At 38.6% G+C, this 7267-nt stretch overlaps 1 long non-coding RNA gene across 1 annotated transcript; it reads left to right on the top strand.

The window, feature by feature from the left end:
* Positions 1 to 291: 291 nt before the first annotated feature.
* LOC125786996 (uncharacterized) lies at positions 292 to 6964 on the top strand. The gene is made up of 2 exons (XR_007428954.1): positions 292 to 1715; positions 1768 to 6964. It is a non-coding gene; the product is annotated as an uncharacterized LOC125786996 (long non-coding RNA).
* The last annotated feature ends 303 nt before the right edge of the window (positions 6965 to 7267 follow it).

The following is a 7267-nucleotide window of genomic DNA, read 5'->3' as shown; positions in this document are numbered from 1 at the left end:
CCATAACAAAAGGAGTGGCCCAGGGTTCAATCCTGGGTCCAGTTTTATTTAATATTTTTATCAATGATCTTGTCGCCTCTACCTTAGACTGCAAATTACACCTTTATGCCGATGATTCAATCCTATACTGCTCAGCAGATTCTGCGCATGCTGCAATAGAAAAACTTTACATACTGCTCTATATGAACTCAAGTTGGTTTTAAATTGGAATAAAACAAAATATTAACAAACTTGCCATTAAGTGCAGACAAAAGCTTGGATTCCTTTATCAGAATAAATCCTGTTTACCCTGTGAGGGAAAATCAACATTTACTTCATGTATTCATAATCAATTACACTGATTATTCATTCAATCAGTATTATTACTCCCTGTAACAGAGTTGATTATGAATTCTTGTATTACACTATATTCTTGTAGTTTATCATTGAGTGTTATGTGAACTTATATTCTCTGATAAGGCCATTCATTCAGACTTAAGGGCAAAGACTATAAAAGCAGGAGTCTGCCTGGAAACAAGTCGGTCATAGCAAATGGAGTTTTCTGATTTTTCAATTATTCTCTCCTAAAAAGCTTATCATCTGTTATACGTGCGGTTTCTGTTCCTCTTTTTAAGAGAACAAGACGTCCAGTGTTTTTTCAGCATCTTTTCTCTTGTTAGGTCCCAATCTTTTATTCCATATATGGTAGTGACCTGTTCCAAAACAGATCACGAGGGGATTGCCTCATGTATGCGGGGGGGACTGTATAAAAATGCCCAGTCGACACAGAAAGGGGCTTTTCCGATCTTTCTGACTACTCTCATTCTTCATCCATTGCTTTTGCTTTATTTTTCCTTTTTGCAACTTCAAAATAAAAACCTTCTCTTTTTGGCATCCCGGCTCGTTGACTGTCATTTGTCGATTTCCACGACAAATTTTGGCGTCCCTGGGTGGGCTTCCCGAGCGCCGAGACCTCGAGACCACAGGAGGAAAACGGAGGACGCTCTTGGGTTATAAAGAAAACTCAACCTTAAGAAACCTCGACTGTTTTAGAGGAAAAAAGGCGTTTTCCTCTGGGGGGGTCGAGAGGTGTCCGGGGCCGCGGAAGCCGCACCACGTGTGAGTATATTTTTTTTATCCTTCCTTGTCTGGTTGGGGCTCCCTGGCACATAGGTGAGTTTAGTGTGAAGAGGTTAAGAGGCCAAAACCCAGGAACATGTGATTCTTTGGTGCTGTGTGGTTGCCTCGATCCGGGATTGGGGCATAACCCAGAGAACTAGTTCCTGGGGCCGGATAACCCGCCTTTGTATGACGATATTTAAAGGTTAAAGATTTTTTTTCCCTGGTTTTTGAGAAAACGGAGGGCACAGTTTGACGGGGCTGTGAGCAAATAGGAATGCAATAGGATCGCAAACCTGCTTGTGAGTGAAAGGATCGATCCGCTCATCTGTGTGTTGAGAACGGGGAGCTCGGGCCAGGGGGGGAAGCTTTGTTAAAATACATTTTTCTAAGGGAAAATGAACGGGATGCTGAAAGACTAGTGTCTTACCAAAATTTTTTTTGATATCTAATTTTTTTGGCTTTGCTCCGCACCGCTTCCTTTTTTCACTTCTAAATTTTTCTGTCTGGTTGTTATCCGCTCAAATGTGAGAGGGTTCCTCTCGGCTTTTTCCTGTTTAGAGTGAGTGAAACAGAAGTGTGTGCGACAGTGCGACTGACAGAGAGGAAAAGAAAAGGTTGTACGAGTGTCTGTTACAGGGATTAAAAGTGTACCTGTGAGTGTGAAAGTGTGCGGGTCCAGTTTTCCTGAGAGAGAAACAGAAACTGTGTATCTTGTGTTGGCGGAGAGAAAGAATGTGTGTGTGGCAGTGAGTGAGAAAGTGTATGGCAGCGAATTAAAGAGTGTGTGTAAGGCAGAGTGCGCGAAACAGAAGTGTGTGCGTATGTGTTGGAGTGTGTGTGAAACTATGTGTGAGCGGAGCTCCGGCGAGCGATGTGATTGGTTGAGTGTACGAAATCTTGTGTGACAACGAAATAGGAAATGGATGAGTCCCACTGCAGGGGAGGAGTCCAAGGTGAAGTAGGTGGAGTTGGTCCAGCCCATTGGTTTTAGACTGAGAGGTTGGTTATTTGTGAATTAACGCTTGTGAGATATCATAGAAAATAGAACATAAGTTCAGTAGGGAAATAGAGTAATACACAGTGAAAATGGGGGACAGAGGTGAACAGGGGGAAAAGGCTTTTGTATGGGTAGATAGATAGATATATATATATATAAGAAAATATAAGGGCAAAAAACCTAACTATACAAGGTAAGGATCTATCTGTAAACGGAGCAGTGCAGTAGATGTTACTAATGGTCATAAATAATTAAATAATTAACAGAGTAAAGTGCAATGACATCTATTACGACAGTGACTAATGTGAAATAGAAATATAATATAATATACATATGCATACGCTATAAGACAGTTCTAAAATGAAAATGTGAAAATGTGAATACCCAATCATGAGTACAGTGTACTTTAATGTAAGCAAGGTTGGGGAAGTGTTAATATAAATAATTAAGTTGTTGAATAATGTCAGAGAGGTGTGTGACTGGATAGATAATTAGAGAATTTAGAGAATTTAATAAAGGGATTATGGGGTTGGTTAGCAAAACAAATTAAAAATAAAAATAAAAATATACTATGCCATGCAGTACTGCTGTGTCAGATGTCCTCAGAGCAGGACAAATAAACATGGTTTTTTGTTTGATTCTTAAATAATCAGTTCAATAAATAGAAAAGTGCTACATAGTGAATAGTGAATGAGTTAATGAGTGAGCCATTCCAAACACAGCTTTTTCTATCAGGTGATTTAGTCAATTATCTTACTATTCGTTTCTCATTCAGACTGATCTCAGTTCAGTCCTAGCTGAATGAGACTTATATAAGACGGATGTAATATCTAATTTCTCTATGTCACAATTTGATCCTCATAAGAGGGATAGTTGATTTCAGAAACCAATGAGAAAAGACCTTATTTATTTGAAAATGAAACTACAAGCATTAGTGAATTGGGTCTTTCTCATTTTAAATAAGGGGAAATAAAGTGTATTTAAAAATGCAGCTCTCTGTTTTGCTTTACGGTATTAAATTAGACTAGAAAGAGATCTGGAAAACAGCATAGATTTAGTTTTCATGCTTATACAATGCCACATATAAAACAAATGCATAATTTTCTGGCTGTAGCATGAACAAAATCAGCTAAGCAATATAAAATTGTTTCATCTGCATAATGGTAAAGTTTGCAATCTGAAGAAGCAGAGCCAGCAATATAATTTATATATATATTAAATAAAACTGGACCAAACTTTAACCTTGTGGTACATCTGTGAGATACAGATGCCAAATCTGAATAATTATTCATTGACATGCACTCTTTTGGGTCTATTCCAGAGCAGTGTTATCAAAGCAAATAATTTAAGCTAAATTCAGTGGGAGAGAAAGGGTGATACTGATGGTAATAAGGAAAATCTGTATACAATAATAACAAATAATAAACCATGGGTACTCGGTGCCTTGCACAGGTTTTCACGGTGAACACCAGAGTGTGAATTTATGACAGTGTGACATACCTGGGTTTGTGCTCCCTGCAGAAACACTACAGCACTGAATGTTGATAAAGCAGTGCTGCTACGCTGTGTGTGGTTCAGTGTGATAGGCTGGTTAGCCAAAGACGGGTAAGATCCCAACATATGACAAAGGGACAACCTAAGACAGGCACAGTCTCGATCTGACCACCACATGCATTTTAACAGAAAACGGAGAAAACATCGTGGAAGGGAAGCGCAGCCCAGGGGGGAGTGAGTGGATGAATGACGTGATGGGGTGTGTGTTCAGTGGAGGCCTGGGCAGGGCAGACCGGCCAAAATGGACAGTAAGAGGGTGAAGCAATTTTGTGTTAAGTTCTCTGAAACAGAAATTCGGTTTCAGAAAAAGGGGGAGAGGTAAATAGATGATCATTATTGCCACCATTATTTGCCCAATATTTATTTTATAGATATAGAGCATTTTTTAAACTTTTAGCTTGTTTATCTTTTTAAAGTTTGGTTTTAAAACAACCTCTATGCAGATGAGCAATTACTTTCAGCAATATTGTAACAGTCTTAACTTTAAGACACACTCAGTCCTAATTTAAAAGGAAGAAATAAGAAACTTAAAAATCACAAAATTGAACTTTCACTATTCAACATGTGAGCCACTTTTTGAGCAAGGGAAACAGTAAGTGAGATTTGAAAAATTGTTTAAGGAAATAGATGTATTGTTGATAATTGGGAAAAGCAGTCTGCTTGGCATTGTATATGCATAAATACATATTGAAAATATTGAAAAGTAAATGTAAAGCATTGTTCGGATTTACTTGCTATAATAACGTGGACAAAGCAAAGCATAACATCTGTGTTTATTAATATTGATAATATTATTGTTTGTAATGGAACGATTGATACAGAGAAAAATAATCACGTTCCACTTATCCAAATTCTTAAAGCACTTAATAAAATCAACTAAATCTAAAAATCAAGGCTTTATAAAAATCTTGGGAACTGAATAAAGTCAGAATCATAATTTCTTAATAAATAGCACACCGCAGAAAATTAAAGTGGCAGGTAAAATAATATAGCCACAAGCGGTGAGGCTAAAGTTAAAGCAAGAGTAACCCAAGAAAGCCCAGTACATCAACATGGACCCATTCCTGACACAGAAGCCACAGTATGTGTAGTTTGTGCAGAGTGTAAAACTTTGGGCCCTGATATTCTATCAATCAGTGTGGAGATGAATGGGAGAATAGAGCAGCTGATCATCAAAAGTTTGCATGGAGCAATAATAATAAATATGATTCAGATATATTTGTTTGTTCCTTATTTATTATCTATGTAGTATTATCAATACAATATAAGAAGATATGCAGGAAGCATTCAGTGGTAGGTTTAACAGCAGGTGCGTTTAAAGCAGCAGCCTCGGGCTGTGAGGCAGTAAAATATGGTCTGTACAATGATGCTGCAGAGTTGAGGTGTGTGATCTTTAGCTTGGTTAGTGTTTGTGAGAGTGGAAGCAGAAGTGTTTGAGTTTGTATATGTGTACTTGTGTGGGTGAACTTGTGTGTGTTTGTGTGTGTGCATGAGACATAGTGTGTGTCTAGTGGTAAACTAGGTGGTGAAAATTGGAAGGGGTTGTAAAAGCTAATTTGGCTATAAGAGATTAGTTATAGCCATGGGGAAGCAGTTACACTAAAAGGGAAAGGGATGTGAACAAAAGTAAGGAAAAAAAACAGTAATTAATGGTGTTGATAATTAAATGTTGCAATTTAAAATTGAAAATGACTAAATGTTAGGGATTTAAAGCACTTTTGACAGTAAAGATCATGATTGAGTATAACTGAAAATCAGGACAACTGAAGAAGGTAAGAAAACAAAAATTGGGCTGAAATCTGTGCACAGACAAAATTTAAATATGAAATAGTTAACTTCCAAGGGGAAATTAGAGCTCCAGTTAAGTGTGATAAATGTATTTTAACCATGTATTTTAACTTGCAGGAAGGAGACACGGAGGACCCCTTAACAGACTTCCAAAATGAATAGAGAACCTTAAACATGATTATAATGAATATAAAAGTCTCGTTTCAGATCTGTTTACACAGGGGGAGAAGGAGAACGTGGTGCAAAGGTGGACCAGTCCAGACACAGAGTGAGGGCTCCTCCGCCATTGCGCACGAAAGGGGAACGAGCATGGCTGGATTGAGCCTTTCCAGGTGGCTGAGAGAACAACGTACGCAGATCAACTGATAGGCGAGGGTTCTACAGCTGTGCAGCAACAGAGATCGCTCACAGAGCAAGCGGGAGGAGACGAGACAGCAGCTGAAAAGTCTGACCCTCAGCAGGCCGCAGCAGGAAGGAGGGGCAGCTGAATTGCCCACAGCAGCAGACAATACACAGCAGGGGCGTCAGTGCCTGGCTGTGACCGAGGAGAGGAAGTGAGGGAGTAACTCAGCAACGTTTCGTTTGCGTCAAAGTACACTACATACAGAGACTCTTAAAACACATCTAATTAAAAGAACACACATAGTCTTATCACACACCAACTCATACTTTTCATTCACTGATATTGCAGACATCAAGAGCCAGAATAAAGCTCTTCGTACGTGGGGCTACCTACCTTCAGAACCCTGAATTCCGAGAAAAAGATTTTAATGTATTTTTTCCTTGTTGCTCTGGGAGCAGGACAACAGCAGGACATTGTGCATTTGACCATCACAGAAGGACACACGGACATATATCATTGTAATCAGCATTTATGCTTGGAATTTTTTTTTTTTTCTTATTGTGTAATCAAAATGAAAATTTGATTAAAAGGGGGGAAATGTGAGGGAAAATCAACATTTACTTCATGTATTCATAATCAATTACACTGATTATTCATTCAATCAGTATTATTACTCCCTGTAACAGAGTTGATTATGAATTCTTGTATTACACTATATTCTTGTAGTTTATCATTGAGTGTTATGTGAACTTATATTCTCTGATAAGGCCATTCATTCAGACTTAAGGGCAAAGACTATAAAAGCAGGAGTCTGCCTGGAGACAAGTCGGTCATAGCAAATGGAGTTTTCTGATTTTTCAATTATTCTCTCCTAAAAAGCTTATCATCTGTTATACGTGCGGTTTCTGTTCCTCTTTTTAAGAGAACAAGACGTCCAGTGTTTTTTCAGCATCTTTTCTCTTGTTAGGTCCCAATCTTTTATTCCATATATGGTAGTGACCTGTTCCAAAACAGATCACGAGGGGATTGCCTCATGTATGCGGGGGGGACTGTATAAAAATGCCCAGTCGACACAGAAAGGGGCTTTTCCGATCTTTCTGACTACTCTCATTCTTCATCCATTGCTTTTGCTTTATTTTTCCTTTTTGCAACTTCAAAATAAAAACCTTCTCTTTTTGGCATCCCGGCTCGTTGACTGTCATTTGTCGATTTCCACGACAACCCATGCACACTAGAAAATGAATAGTGGAGGCAACCATACTAGCAGTGCTGGACTATGGTGATGTAATTTATAAGAAAGCATCTGCCAGTTCTCTCAAACCATTAGATTCAATCTACCATTCTGCTTTGAGATTTATTACTGGTGACCCTTACACTATTCACCACTGCACACTACATGATAGAGTTGGTTGGTCCTCACTAGCTGCATGAAGAGAATCTCATTGGCTAATTTTTATCTAAAAATCACTCTCTGGGCATTTGCC

Source organism: Astyanax mexicanus, chromosome 22 (assembly GCF_023375975.1).
Source record: "Astyanax mexicanus isolate ESR-SI-001 chromosome 22, AstMex3_surface, whole genome shotgun sequence".
Taxonomy (NCBI): domain Eukaryota; kingdom Metazoa; phylum Chordata; class Actinopteri; order Characiformes; family Acestrorhamphidae; genus Astyanax; species Astyanax mexicanus.
This window is presented reverse-complemented; position numbering and strand designations above follow the sequence as displayed.